The 15,697-nt window shown below is 42.7% G+C and overlaps 1 protein-coding gene and 1 long non-coding RNA gene across 12 annotated transcripts in view; one reads left to right on the top strand and one right to left on the bottom strand.

Annotated features, from left to right (window-relative positions):
* Nucleotides 1-15,697, top strand: part of RALYL (RALY RNA binding protein like) — a 254,988-nt gene that overhangs the window by 156,363 nt on the left and 82,928 nt on the right. The gene's annotated exons all lie outside the window — the stretch shown is intronic.
* The window catches only part of LOC310766861, a 46,217-nt gene that overhangs the window by 29,462 nt on the left and 1,058 nt on the right, over nucleotides 1-15,697 (bottom strand). The gene's annotated exons all lie outside the window — the stretch shown is intronic.

The following is a 15,697-nucleotide window of genomic DNA, read 5'->3' on the forward strand; positions in this document are numbered from 1 at the left end:
ATTAATGATGGATAATACAGTTGTTTATAGGGATGCAGGTGGCACTGTGGGTTAAACCACAGGGCCTAGGACTTGCCAATAAAAAAAGTCAGCAGTTTGAATCCCCGCGACGGGGTGAGCTCCCGTTGCTCGGTCCCTGCTCCTGCCAACCTAGCAGTTCAAAAGCACGTCAAAAGTGCAAGTAGATAAATAGGTACCGTTCCGGCAGGAAGGTAAACAGCATTTCCATGTGCTGCTCTGGTTTGCCAGAAGCGGCTTAGTCATGCTGGCCACATGACCCGGAAGCTGTACGCCGGCTTCCTTGGCCAATAAAGCGAGATGAGCGCCGCAACCCCAGAGTCGGCCACGACTGACTGGACCTAATGGTTAGGGGTCCCTTTACCTTTACCTTTTACAGTTGTTTATATTATAACATTGCAGATGTTGACTGTTATGATATGGTTATAAAATACCTAGAAACACAGACAACCAAAATGGAAGGGGGCCTCGCTATGTGAACCACAAAATAACAAAGCAGGCAAGTGGTTCTCTGACTGACATCACCTGTCTGTTCTTCTGAGATCTGATTCAAAGATGCAGGGGTGAGTTGGCAACAGTTCCTACCACCTCCCTTAGCTGTTCCATTGATTGTTGTGTGTCTGGTTCAGACGGACATTCTACAATTTGTAACTACTGAGCAAGAGAACATTTTACTACTTCTGGTGGGAAAAAGTGACAGGTAGTGATTTCAATCTGCCAGTCTCTCCAGTAATGCTATGTGTCAGTTTTTGCTATCTTGGATCAGAAGGGAGATCAGGGGTCCAGGTGTGAGATCCTGACAGGTATTCATTCCAGACTTTCAGTCTGACTCAAATGCATCTTGTCATTTTGCAGTCTATCGCAGCCTGAAAACCTTTACTGGTCTAGGTAGGAGATGCCTACAGGTAGCAATTTCTGACAGCCACCCTGTCCAAATCTGCTGCTTGTCTGTTTCTGTGGCTGGAGACTGCACTGCCTAGTTTTCATATGGGGAAAGATTTTTCTCTCTCCAAACAATGTCATGTGGAACTTGCACCCCAGGTAAAAAAGCTAGAGATATCAGAGAAATACATGAACATTGCTATTTTTTAATTTTTTGCATGGATGCAACTTTCAAAAAAACATTGCTCTGTGTAGTACCATGTCTGCCTGAGGACTTCCCTGCCTCTGATAAGCACACTGGCAAGTCTTATGTCTGGGAAACATCCTTTAAAGCAAGCCCACTTTTGCACATATTCCCAAAACAATTTTGTTCTGAAAGTTATAGCATTTCTGCCCACAACAGCTGCCCCCTCCATTTGGTTTGTTGCTTTAGGACCAAACCAGATGTTTTGATGCAAACTTGCCTGGAGAAACCAATGGCAGTCTGGCACGGAAGAACTCCAAACCAGCATCACATATTGCACACATTGGAGAACATCTGTTTTCCTACCACACAGATTGTGGTACTGGCATATGCTCTACTCAAGGCACAATTGTCTTTTAAAAATTCGCATGCACTTAGAATGAGTGAATGTGACCCCTGGAAAACAGGCCCTTAGTGAGAGCATGTCTGCAGTGAACATGCACAATATCGTAGAAATTGACGCATATAAAAATAGAGGTGGTATTATCAGAGGACACATGCTTTGAATTTTCTCCGGAAAGTTTGGTTTCTTAATGATTTTCACACATAGCCTTTGGGGGAGAGAGAGAAAAATGAAGCTTTCAACTACTTATGGCTAAAGGAAAATAAGTGTGATGCACCTTTTGCAGATGAAAATGTGGATTTTTTGGTATTATTATTATTATTATTATATTTTGTTTGTACCCTGCCTTTTTCTCTGATGGGACTCAAGGCAGCTTACGGATCAAAACAATAATGGCTAAAAGCATAGAAAAAGAAAAACAATACTTAAAAAACAATTAAACATTAATAGAATTAGAACACTATACATACAGGCAACTCCCAATTTATGCAGGGGTTATGTTCCAAGGCACCACACGTTTAAGTGAAATTGCGTACATTTGTAACATCATTGAAAAAGCCTGCAAAGACCTTGTTCCACCCCTGTCCCGTTCCACCCCTTTTGTGATGTTTTTCGGGTCACTTAAGGGTTTAGTGTGATGCACACATACTCAGTCACACACATACTGAACGCGCATAAATAGGGAGCTGACTGTAAATGAAATCTGTTTTAAACATGCAAATGGTTACAATAAAAACAGCACCAGCCCTTTCATTAAAAGCAGTCAGTTCCCAAGAGCTTGAAGGTCTTCATCTGCCAGCAAAAAGACAACAAGGAGGGAACCAACCTAGCTTCTTCGGGGAGATAATATCTCTTATCTAATACAAATGAACACTACTCAAGCCTGCTGTCCCCCTGGCACTTTGCTGAAAACTCTATCCTGTTATTTTTCTATACTGTATTAATGTACTCTGTAATAGTAGCTTGTCCTCCGCTGGTTTAGAAATTTAGGCTGCGTCCTACATGGCAACTTGAATGTTCACACGTCTGAAATTGCATGCATGTGCTTTAGAAGCAAGAAGCAACTTGTATTTTTATGATGCAAACTGCCCTGTGATGTTTGGATGAAGGGTGGAATGATGATGATGATGATGATGATGATGATGATGCTTTTCCCCACCCTATTCCTCAGAGATATATCTATGTAGTTTAGGCCTGGAGTACAAGCTTGAATCCTTAAGAAAGTCAAAAGCAGAAATGTACACGATCAAAATTTTAACAAGTTATTTGAAAGAAAACAAAAACAAGGACAGGTAGCAAAAAGAGGGTCTATCCCGGGTGAATGGGGACAACTGGAGGATATTATCTATCTATCTACCTATCTATAGCATTTATTTCCTACTTTTCCTCCAGGGAGCTCAAGATAGCTTTCATGGAACACTTCCAATTTTATTCTCGCCACAACCCTGTGAGGTAAGTTAGGCTGAGAGACTGTGACATGGTCACCCAGTGAGTCCCATGACTAAGCGGGAATTTGAACCCTGGTCTCCCAGTTCCTAGTCCAACACGCTAACCACTAGACCTGGAAATGAGCCAAGCAGTGCTTTAAGACAGGAACTTAATTTGCTAATGGGTTGTTGAGATACTGCAAACGGGTCATTGACATCAGGGGCTCGTTTTTTTGTTTGTTCTGGTAAATCTGGATTAAATAGCTCTGGCATTTTGAAGCTGACATTGTGTGGCCTCTACAGACCACCTGCATGCATCTTGTGGAGCCTCTCGCCCCACAGTAAACAACCCACCTAGAGGCACGCAAAGACTGAATGTGTGAATCGTAAAGAATTTCCCTTGTTCCAGTTCCATAGAGTTGTTCTGAATAAATTGACTTATTTTAAAGAGTCACTATAAATATGTGGTGGCATTTTTCTTAAGGAAACAAAATATTCCCTCAGGTGTTTTGTGTGCGGCGAATAAGTAGCCGCTTTATTATTTCTTAACATAAACAAGCTGTTATGTAGCTTAGTGTGTTTGTCTCCACTGTTAACATAAATAGCCCGACCGCTCAGAGAATGTATAATCTTTGCCTTCGCCTATTTCCAAAAGGCCCGACAATATTTTGCCATTTCCTGACATGTCACCGGTGGAAACACATTTCCAGAACTTAGGCTAACTAGAAATGTTGACCGAAGACACACCAGGCTGTACAAACGTATCCCAGTCTGTCAAGGAGATTTATCTGAACAATTCAGACACCAAGCGACCGCCAGCTGAGACACTGATTGGCACATAGAGTGATGACTTCTGGCCAATCCCCTCCTAGACAGTCAAAACTGAGTTCTCTTCTTTTCATTATTGTGCTTTAGTTGTCTTTTTACTTATTGAACCTTGGGCTGGACCTAGTCGTTGGCAGGTATTTTCCCCAGAGGTGGCAGAAATTTCCTCACACAGGCATTATCTGACAGTGTTAAGGTTCCCCCCCTGCAGAGCCCATGATGGAAAGGCTATCAGACAAGCAGGCAAAACAGTTGCACTTGCCACAGCGTTTCCCTTCTAGAGGGAAAAGGAACAGTCAATCTCAAAACACTGATCTGACTGACACTATCCAACTATTTTTGCAAAGTGTGCTCAAAAGTTCAGACAGGGAATAGTGTTGATTGACTAAAGCTGAGGAAAGGCTAAATGTCAGCCTTTCAAGGCTAAATTTGTGGCAGCTCTCTAACAGACGGGAGTGACGTTCGGAACGGAGACTGACAAAAGAATTGAAGGTGGGGGAAAAAATGAGGGCTTCATATATTTACAGGTGAATCCCTAGATTAATTTTGTTTTGAATATTTTTATTGCACAGTTATAAAATCTGGATACAGTTAACGCACACAAAAAAGGAACCTAAGCTTGTTTCTTAGGTAGCTGACAATAAATCTATTGAATTACTTAACTCTGGATGAAATCCCAAACCAAATAAATGATTTCCAATTGTCCTTGAATCTGTTGGTATTGACAGTCTCCTCTTGCCCATGCTATATTAATTAGTTGGATGATCTGTACAATATTCCACTCTGCTTAGCCAGTTATATTTGTCTAGAGCCTCAGGTGTGTCATTTTGCAGCAATTTCACTATTTCTGCAAGATGACTGTAAAAAAAAAGGGGGGGCCTTTCATTACAGGTGATGCTGAAATCCGAAATAGTGCAGACTGATATTTAGTGGAACGATATGCATAAAAAATAAGACTCTTCTTCCAACAGGAATTATCTTTGTCACTTTGTTAATTCACAAGCCCAGCAAACAGGACATTGTTTTGAAATGGTCTCCCCTGTTGAAGTGTCACATGGTCAACAAGTGTGTTATTTTTCCAATATATATTGCTTTGAACCTTTTGGGTGTGCGCTGGTTATATTAGTGTGCAAAACCTTTATGTTGCCTTATGTACCCTGCCTTTTTTAAATTAAAAGTTAAAAAAAAATCCAGGTCTGCAGAACTTGGAAGTCCCACTAGGGATGCGATAAAGTGCTGTTATGCTGCCTATTGGGACTATGCCAATTATCTGCTAATCATGTCACCTGGCTGGTGGACTTTGTTCAGGTTGCTAGATCACAGGTTGTGCAATCCTGATTTATTTACATCAGCAGCTGAGTGATTCTGGGATTTTAATTCCCTGGAAACAAATATTCATTATCAACATTTTTCATTATCTGCAGTTTCTCTCTTCCATAAGGCTCAGATGACAACAGCTGTGTCTTTATTATTTTCAAGGAGTCAGCTATAAATGAAGACAATGTTTACCATCAGATAGCACTTAGAAAGTGAAATAATTGCATTTCTAAAGTTGGTGCATAAACCTAATCTGGTAATGCTACCTTTCAGGAAGCTTAATAGCTATTAAATCCTGAGTATTTTTCTTTAGGATGGGGGTCAGGGGGAGTTCAGAATCCCTGTGGTGATCACATTCCACAACGCACATATCACATTCGTGTTTAAGGGGATTAGGAAATGAATGGGAAGAAGTATACAGGGCTTTGCCAAAGAGGAAGCAGAAGGCTATATTTGCATATTATACAGTTGGATGCAAAGCCATCAATCATCATATTATCTGTACATTGAGGATGATAAACGGCTTTCATTCTGATGAGAGAATTTAATCACATGGAGAACGGAAGAGGGCGCAAAGTACAAATGCTTCATCTTCAGAAGCAATACTTTATCATTAGGCATATACATCTAAGCATGCTTCTAAAATAGCACCAGTCATTTGCATACGCACGCAGGTAACTTTGGGAAAGGTCAAAAACTAGTTCATTTGCACTGAAAGCAGCCAGATCTAATGAAAAGGAGCACAACTTCAGGACTCTTGCCAGATTTAAAGCATTTGAAAAATAGAAGCCCAAGACTATCTAACCCAATATTGTCTACTCTGGTAGTGACTCTCAAGTAGAGGTCTTCCCACCATCAGCTACTGAACTTGGCACTTTTTGCTGAGCTACGGACCATAGTCACATGCTCTGCCAAATTTCTTCCCTAAAATAAATACAATTATTAAAGTTGAGAATGACAAGAAATCTGCCATTTAAAAAGAACATGAACCAGAGTCTAATCACTGATGGCTTAAGTGGGCAAGTGAGATCAGCCTTGTACATCATGGAGAAGGGCCACCAGCCAAAAATGACTGGTAGTTTGGCTAACATCATTTCTCCACAATGTCCAATGAAGAATTTGCCCATTTCTATGAGTAGTCAGTAGCTGTGTTGTTGTTTAGTCATTTAGTCATGTCTGACTCTTCGTGACCCCCTGGACCAGAGCATGCCAGGCACTTCTGTCTTCCACGGCCTCCCGCAGTTTGGTCAAACTCATGCTGATAGCTTCGAGAACACTGTCCAACCATCTTGTCCTCTGTCGTCCCCTTCTCCTTGTGCCCTCCATCTTTCCCAACATCAGGGTCTGTAGCTGTGGCCTGGGAAAATAAATTCTCCCAGGATGCACTGAATTGCATGAGTTCCAAGGGACATGGAAACCTCTCAATACAAACAAGATGTTTCAGCCAGAAGCAGCGTAGGAGCAGCCCAGCCCCTCCATCCTATTTTCTGGTATTCATTTCACTTAGAAGAGTCCTCCACGCACCAGTCCTTGGCAAACAACCAAGCTTGTATCTGTAGGTAGCAAAGCAGGGCTGTGGTTCTCCCATGGTCTTCACCTGTGTTATAGAACCCTTCCTAATCCTGTATCAGGGAGCAAGATAGGACATGGGATCAAAGCAGGATAAAGGAAAGGAGATAAGTTTGAGCAGGATTGTGACCAGGAAAACTTTGATGAGACAGGCAGCAAAGTGGTAGGGAGGACCAAACAGAAGTCAAGTCAAATAGGGTTTCAGGGATGCCAAGTTGAATAAAAGATTGGGGAGGGGGAGGTAAGCCCCACCCCACATAATTGATCACAATACACGGCACACACACCATTTGAATGGCAAGGCCCATCAACTTGGGGAGGGGGGTTGCCCCCTCAAATGTTTTATGAGAGGTGAGGGGACCTTAGCCCCTAGGAGTTGGCTCCTATGTAAGGTTGGGAAAGGAAGGCAGCACAAAGAGAAAGGAAAACAATAAAGGCACAAGAAGAGGTGTGCGCTATTGACCAGCCTGCCAGCAGATTCAACTTCTTGCTTTTATAACAGGCATGGGGAACCTTTTCCCGTTCACACTATCAGAATTCAAGGACACATTCCAGCCAGGCTAAAGGAGGATGTGGAACTATGTCAGTGAGGGGGGTGGCCTGGAGAGTGGGACATGACCTAGGAAGATTCCCAAGGGCCAGATAGATCTGGAAGGCTGCCTTCAGCTTCTAGGTCTGAAATTCCTCATTCCTGATTTATAGGGACTGCTGAGCATCTGGATTCTGAAGCAGGGATTCAATCTGTTTTCCAGGATTTTAAGATGCTGACAGTTCTATCAGGAGCAGGGATGAGTGGTGAGCTAGTTTTGCCATCATATTTCTGCATGCTCAGAAATAAAAATAAAAGAGGTGAATAAATATATACTCAATGGCATACACAAGACTTTTATCCGTGAGTCTTTTTTCCATATATCTTATTATTCTCTAGCAACCTTGCAGTCATTGCCCATTTATTAGTATACTATGCACACACGAGCTGTTCTCTTCAATAAACGTAAGGGGTTGTGATGTATTGACAATATCCTTTTCTCATTTTGCCCTCGTATACCTGCAAAGAGCAGCATTGCTCAATGAAACATATTTGCAGTCAGGAAAGGATTGGTTGCCCAGTTCTAACTTTCACAGCAGTCCCCTTTTTAACCTCTTCCGTAGGCAAAAGGCCTTTTCAAATGCCTTAAGTTAGAAAATGGTTGTACAATTTAAAATGTGCAAAGTGTATGCACACATAGTTGTAAGGAGCTGGCTTGCGTGGTCATAGACTATTGGTTCATTCTAGTCCAGGGCTGTAGATAGCCTCTGGTTTTAATGGTCTTATTGGGGTGGGGCCTCTTTCACAGGTGATGTCTGTCACTTCACTCATTTCAAAATGTGGCAAATTGTATTTCGGAGTGAGAATGCCCAATCTGCCCAGATTGGTGCCAATGCCAACAACTCAGATTGACAGCATCAACCCCCAAAGTCTGAGATGGAGATATTGAATAGCCTCAGAGATTGGAGATATTTAATTGGAGATCCCATAGACTTGACCAAGATGAACCAATCCACAGTGGTGGCAGGGAAAGGGCATGTTGGAATTTACACTGCCACTTAGTTTGAAAAAGCAAATCTTCAGTCTTGTGTGGGCTGATACACAGATGAACAGAAGCAGGCATGGAAGGCCTCTTACCCAGTTTTACAATTCTAGTTCAGGGTGGCACTGAGCCTGCATCCTATAATGGAAAAGAAACCATAGTGTACCTTTCTGTATGCCATGACCAAGAATATGGTTTGGAGGTGTATGAAACCACTACCTTTCTGAAGCTATGTAGGTCTGGAAACCACATAAGGTAAAGGGACCTCTGACCATTAGGTCCAGTCGTGACCGACTCTGGGGTTGCGGCACTCATCTCGCTTTATTGGCCGAGGGAGCCGGCGTACAGCTTCTGGGTCATGTGGCCAGCATGACTAAGCCACTTCTGGCGAACCAGAGCAGCGCACAGAAACACCGTTTACCTTCCCGCCGGAGCGGGAAACCACATATACACTGCCTTATGTTCCATGGTGGAAGAAAGGTGGGATTGTCAATGTAAGAAAATAAATAAATGAGTTGTTAAACTGAAGCAGCAGCGCATAGGCTGGGATTCTCAGGTCCCAATGCCGGAGTGAAGGGACAAGCCCCCAGTGTCAATGTAGTAGCAACAGGCAAAAATGTAATAGTATGTGTAATCTTATTGCTATGCCTGCGAAGGATCGTCATCTGCTCTGGTACTGGCAAAGAGAAGACAGCTGATTGCCTCCATGTATGCACCAGGCATGTTCAGGATAATAAGGATGTGAATGGCTTGACCCAAAAGTAGTACAGGATACATTTTAGCCCCAGCAACACAAAGTACTGTTTATGCTGCTGCAGGTCAAGCTAAGTGATGAAACTGATAATTAGATTACACTTGTGGTCACTGAGAAACTGGGCTGGAATGGACAGCCAGAGAACTGGAAAGAAGTGATGACATTCCTGTCAAACATGATTGATGTTTATCAGTTATGGTAATGAGGAACCACGTTGATTGCAGGAAACAACTGTGACTGCAAACCACTGATATTATGTATACAGTATTGCTGAAATAAGATTCATGCACAAGCCAAGGTTATAGCGATACACTTTGTCTCCAGGTGGGAAGGATATGCAGTGCAAACATTCCTGTAAAAGGAGTTTGTTAGCGGCATAAGATAAATCACAAAAGGGGTGATTCAGCAGGCTATTCTTATTTTTGAATGTGGCCCTCCTTCCAGACACCTCTATCTGGTCCTTGGAACTCTCTCTAGATCACAGCCGTCACTGCCTACTTCACACCTGTTTTCTGCCAGGCCGAAATGTGGCCTTGATCTCTTGACACTCCCTCTTGCTAACTTGGGCAGAGGATAGAGAGGGTTGTGTATGGCCACATTCACACTATACTTTTAAAATACAATGATATCACTTTAAATGGTCATGGGTTCTCCCAAAGAACTCTGGGAGATGTAGTTCAGTAAGCGTATAAATAAAATAACAGCCGGAAAAAGTAGATTCCACCCCCCACTTGCTCCAACAGCCAAAAAAAATAAAACAATTAAGAATTGTGAGGGGCAGGGAACTTTGGCAAGCACTGTGGAGGAGGGTAAACTAAGAGTATAATGGTCCCATGGGCACTGTATTGGAGACCCCATAGCTAGACCCCATTATATAGACTGGACATAGGATGTTGAAAAATGTGTGATCTACCATCCAGCTGCAACTCCTTCCGCACTCATGTGTGTTTATCGACATTTTTTTGCTGTCAATTAACCTTGCTTGTTGACGGAGACCTGTATCTTCACGAGAGAACATTTTCGAGGTTTTCTAGACCCTCAAAATGAGAATCATTTCTCATCACCTAAACTAGCAATAACATTTTGTTGTTGTTGTTAAGAATATTCAGCACAGTCCAGATAGTTAATAGCCACTAAAATCCATAGGGGGCATGGGGAGGGAAGGGAAGGGAAACGCAACGTATACGTTACCCACCTTCCTCTGAACCCTTGTGAAATAGCAAGGAATATGAATTGCTAAAACTGGTGTTTTGCGGAATAAGAAAGTGCCTTGTGATAAGTCATTCATTTGGACGTGCTCCAATTTAATCTTGTCTGGTCTCCTGACTTCCAGATTCAGTGCTTCAAAAGAAAACACCATAGAAAAAAATTGTAGATATTCAGAATAACTTTTCAAGAGTTGGCACACACACAAAGCTTTCATTTGAAATTGGAGCAGGAAGGACATTTCAGAGCGTAGTGGGACAAGACAGATAGTTGCACAAATTTAAACTCTAGTCCTTACAAGCTCGAAGAGAATTGTGTCCAGTTTATCTATCTCACTACTATAAATTATATTTGCTCTGTCTCATTAAGGCTCATATTTACCCTTCACATTGCATGTATTATTGCTGTGCCAAAGAAGCGGCAGGAAATATGGATTACAGATCAATACATGGCATATTTATGGGAGAGGATCTGGGATTTAAGCCAGCTGAATCCTGTTCATCTAAACTGGCTGAACTACAAATCTTTCTGCTCTTGTCTGTTGCATCTCAGGTTATTGGAGTTCTGTCCATTTGGTTGTGGTCAGGATTCAGCATATGGGTCAGAGAAGGCAGCAACCTTTTATCTCTGTGCTACACATAGCTTGATTAAAAATCCCACCCACATCCCTCTGTGTTAGCTATGGTAAGCGTATCATATTGGGATAACGGGTTGTCACAACCACTGCATTGCAGTGTTGCTGTGAGCAGATTCCGGATGCTGTTGAGCAAGCCCATCAACCTGACTGACTACAGACATCATCAGTGGATGGTAACACAAAAATAGACATGAAAGGAACAGCACAGCTACAGATGGTATAGGACTCCAAATGGGAGGCATTTAGCTTGAAAGGCAGACTCCTCCTCCCCTGGTTCAAGAAGAATTTTTACCACTTTGAGGCAGAGACAATATGAACTCCAAGGGATCTAGACCTATTAGAGAGCCAGTGTGGTGTAGTGGTTAAGAGCGGTAGTCACATAATCTGGGGAACCGGGTTTGCGTCTCCACTCCTCCACATGCAGCTGCTGGGTGACCTTGGGCCAGTCACACTTCTCTGAAGTTTCTCAGCCCCACTCACCTCACAGAGTGTTTGTTGTGGGGGAGGAAGGGAAAGGAGATTGTTAGCCGCTTTGAGACTCCTGAAGGAGAGTGAAAGGCGGGATATCAAATCCAAACTCTACTCTTCTTCTATCTTGGAATGGTGTAGGCCAGGCTTCCTCAACCTCAGCCCTCTATATGTTTTTGGCCTACAACTTCTATGATCCCTAGCTAGCAGGACCAGTGGTCAGGGATGATGAGAATTGTAGTCTCAAAACATCTGGAGGGCCAAGGCTGAGGAAGCCTGGTCTAGGCATTTTTGAACTAGCAGAGGAGGACTTTCTGTTTCAAGCCCCTGCCATCTCACAGCACCAGGTCATAGGCCTGCTCTTTTTCACCTCATTTTTGTGTCGCATCACAAGCTTCCTGCATTGCCATTCATTCCACAGCCAGTGGGGGGAAGCAGAGACAATACCAAGTTCCAGATGATTTTGGACCTCACTGCCTGTAATAACTCGCTCCCCTAAGGGGAATCGTGCAGGTATAGAGACAAGCTCCTGAGCTTTTTGAACTTTTCAAGCATTCCTACTGAATGCTGAAAAAATCATTTAGGCTTTTAAAGCATTCAGTGGGAACACTCAGGTGGCAGAGGGGCACCCAGGTCGGGACTCATTCATCGCTAACAATCGCAGCAAAAGCAGGGTAAACCCTAGTCCAAAGCAAGATTTGTTGTTGTTGTTTAGTCGTTTAGTCGTGTCCGACTCTTCGTGACCCCATGGACCAGAGCACGCCAGGCACTCCTGTCTTCCGCTGCCTCCCGCAGTTTGGTCAAACTCATGCTGGTAGTTTCGAGAACACTGTCCAACCATCTCGTCCTCTGTCGTCTCCTTCTCCTTGTGCCCTCCATCTTTCCCAACATCAGGGTCTTTTCCAGGGAGTCTTCTCATGAGGTGGCCAAAGTATTGGAGTCTCAGCTTCAGGATCTGTCCTTCCAGTGAGCACTCAGGGCTGATTTCCTTAAGAATGGATACGTTTGATCTTCTTGCAGTCCATGGGACTCTCAAGAGTCTCCTCCAGCACCATAATTCAAAAGCATCAATTCTTCGGCGATCAGCCTTCTTTATGGTCCAGCTCTCACTTCCATACATCACTACTGGGAAAACCATAGCTTTAACTATACGGACCTTTGTTGGTAAGGTGATGTCTCTGCTTTTTAAGATGCTGTCTAGGTTTGTCATTTCTTTTCTCCCAAGAAGCAGGTGTCTTTTAATTTCGTGGCTGATGTCACCATCTTCAGTGATCATGGAGCCCAAGAGCAAGATGGGAAATGTTAAATAAAAATGAATAAAACAATCATTTAAGAAATGTCCAGAGGTGTAGTCTGCTGCAGAAAAAAAGAAGGGAGAGAGAGAGAGAGAGAGAGAGAGAGAGAGAGAGAGAGAGAGAGAGAGAAGGAAAGGAAGGGAAGGAAAAGCAAAAAAAGCAACCAAGCATTGGGTACCTTAGACGCTGAACACATTTCTTACAACATAAGCTTCCATGGATGCATCTGATGGAATGTAGTCCATGAAACCGAATGCCATAATAAAGTGGTTAGTACCACAATATTCTGTCTTTTAAACCATTTCAAACAGAAATCCGGAGCCAACTGCCTCATGCCATTGTGGCTGTCTTCACTTTGCGTGAGCCTTTGCCGTAGGATTGCAATTTTAAAAGCAGTGTATGGCTCCCCCACCATCAAAGCTATGCACATATCTAGAATAAGGGTGTGCGGCTGAAAATTACCTGCATATTCCTTTTAAATCTTTTTGCATGGGACAGGCAGGCTTTCTGTTCATGGGGGTGTAAAAGGCTCTGTGCTTTCCAGAGCAAATAAATCTTCACTCTCTCATCAAGCAAACCGCTTTAGTATTGATTTGGCAGTAATGCTCAGTAGGCTTTAGAATGAGGGTCATTCCGTCCTGAGAAGACAGCTTCTTTCCTTGAAACCACAAGCACTTGTTGTTTTCCCCTTTTCTCCCTTGACCTGTCTTTTTTCTGGAGCGTGATCCTTCTTTCTTTTGGTCCCTGCTGAGAATCCCCTTCCTTACCTGTCACTTGGAAAAGCTTTCAGCAGTCTTGATAGCTATACAGAGTTTAATGATCTGCAAGTCAGTCTCCGGTGGAAATTTAATTACCACCTTGTGAATCTTTGCCAATTTCTCTTGATAATTCTTTGTGAAACTGTGCCTTGTATGTTTCCCACCGTGGTTTATGGCACCATTTGACCTGCCTATTTCTAAAAGCCACATGGCCTAATTTAAAGACTTAACTCAGTGCTCTCTCTGTCTCTTCCCTTCTCCTAATCGGAAAATAATCCTTTTTCCCTGCCACAAATAAGGTCCCCTTTCAAGAGATTCAATCACGTGGCAGTAAATGCTATTGTGCAACAAGCCCACTTCAAAAAAAAAAGTGGTAAGGGAAGTGATGGAGAAATGTACTAGGAAGCATGGAATTATAATCTGTTGATGGGAAGTCATATAACCTTTGAGCAAACAAATCAGGATGAATGCTCAATAAAAAGGTCATTGAGAGGCACAAGATTCCTCAGGTAGGAATTAGCTGTGATGGATTCAGGAACTCTGAAATTTCAGGTATTTCCATATGGCATCATTATTATTATCACCATTGTTTTAAAGCAACTGATTTCTGCCTTCCATCAAAAGACTTCAAGGATGTTAACAACTATCCATTAAATATTCAACCATCTATTTTTAGGACAATGAGCAAGTCTATTGTTTGCTTTGTTTACTGGGGAATTCCGAGGACACAATCGGGTTCCACAGCTTGGTTTGGCTTGGTTATCCAATTTATTATACATATGCAGGATTCATAAAGGCATACACCTACAAGAGGCAGACCAAACCTGCCTGTCTGGGTAGGCAAAACCACCTCCTAAACCTTGAAGATTTGTGTTGGAGAGGAACAAAGTTCATCTTCATGGACACATTACATGCACGTTTTCAGTGAAACCTGGTGATTGTGTGCAATGGCTAGTTGTTATTTATATTAACCACTCAGCTTACATTATGTCGTGTGTGTGTGTGTGTTAGGAGTAATGTAAGCTAAGCGGTTCATGAGTATCTTAAAATATGACTTCATTCTTCCCAAGACAGTAAGCATCACCTTGGTAATAATGAGATAAATAAATTAGGTTATCTGTAATTCCTTAAGGGTACATGGATATAAACACGGTTGTTGTTTCCGTTCTTATTTAGTAAAACCATACATATTAAGCATTAATGTGGGTGAAGACATTCCCTTGACACAAGTTCATTGCATTGTTTTTGCCAGTATTATTGGGATCATGCTGTGATTAATACGTTTGGCAAGACGTGTGTGTCGCCCCTATCACTTGTTCCTTGCGTCAGAAAAAATAATAATACAGTGTGTTTTGCCATAATCGTGTTTTTATACGCTAAAGGAAAACATACCGTGACCAGTAAACATTTCAAAGTGGGTGAATGAAGATGTTCAACAAAATGCTTTGGTGCCACCAAGTGGACTTAAGGCAACAGTGCATTTCCTTAGATTTCATAAAGATGTGCATTCATTATACAGCACCATCTTTCCTAAGAAGTACCGGTATATTGTACTGAACTGGATGGAGCTTTTGCCCAAGAAAGTGTGCATAGGATCACTGCCTTTATATCTTTATTGAGTGTGGAGAGAGTGTTCGCTATATATGTTAGATAGAGATATATAGATAGATAGATGATAGATGATAGATAGATAGATAGATAAATAGATAGATAGATAGATAGATAGATAGATAGATAGATAGATAGATATCCTGCATTCATAGGTTTACAAAATAATCCGTGTGCCACTCTGATCATCAGGCAACACTTCCCAGCAGGTCAGAAGAATAACGATTCATAACCCTTCCAACTTAACAGTTCTATAATTCTGAGTACGAGGTCTGGTACCTCTGGCTTGACAGCTGGTGAGGCCAACATCACACGTCCCCCATACACTTCCACAGTCTCCCAACACCCAACACAGGCTGGTCTATTAGGGCAATGCGGCTCTGCCCCACGAAGCTCAGTCTGGCCTCAGCCAGCCCCCACCTGCCTACTGCAGTCCAGTAGATAGAACTGCTTGCCCACTTTCTCCTCCTCAGGTCCAGCTTCCGAAACCTTCTCCCCACAGTCTTCTCCCTCAGACCACGCATCGTCATCCCACCACCACTCCCTGGGCTCTGAGCTTTCTTCCCTTGGGATGTTCCTGTGGCGTTTGCCCTCATATGTGTGTGACATCATACTGGGTTCATAGGGAAAGGGTTAACCAATTGTAAAATGATTAACCAATGGGAACCCAGGGGGCAGAGTTAACTGTGTACAGTGGTACCTCAGGTTACATACACTTCAGGTTACATACGCTTCAGGTTACAGACTCCGCTAACCCAGAAATAGTGCTTCAGGT

This window comes from Podarcis filfolensis, assembly GCF_964270895.1.
Source record: "Podarcis filfolensis genome assembly, chromosome: 7".
Lineage (NCBI taxonomy): Eukaryota > Metazoa > Chordata > Lepidosauria > Squamata > Lacertidae > Podarcis > Podarcis filfolensis.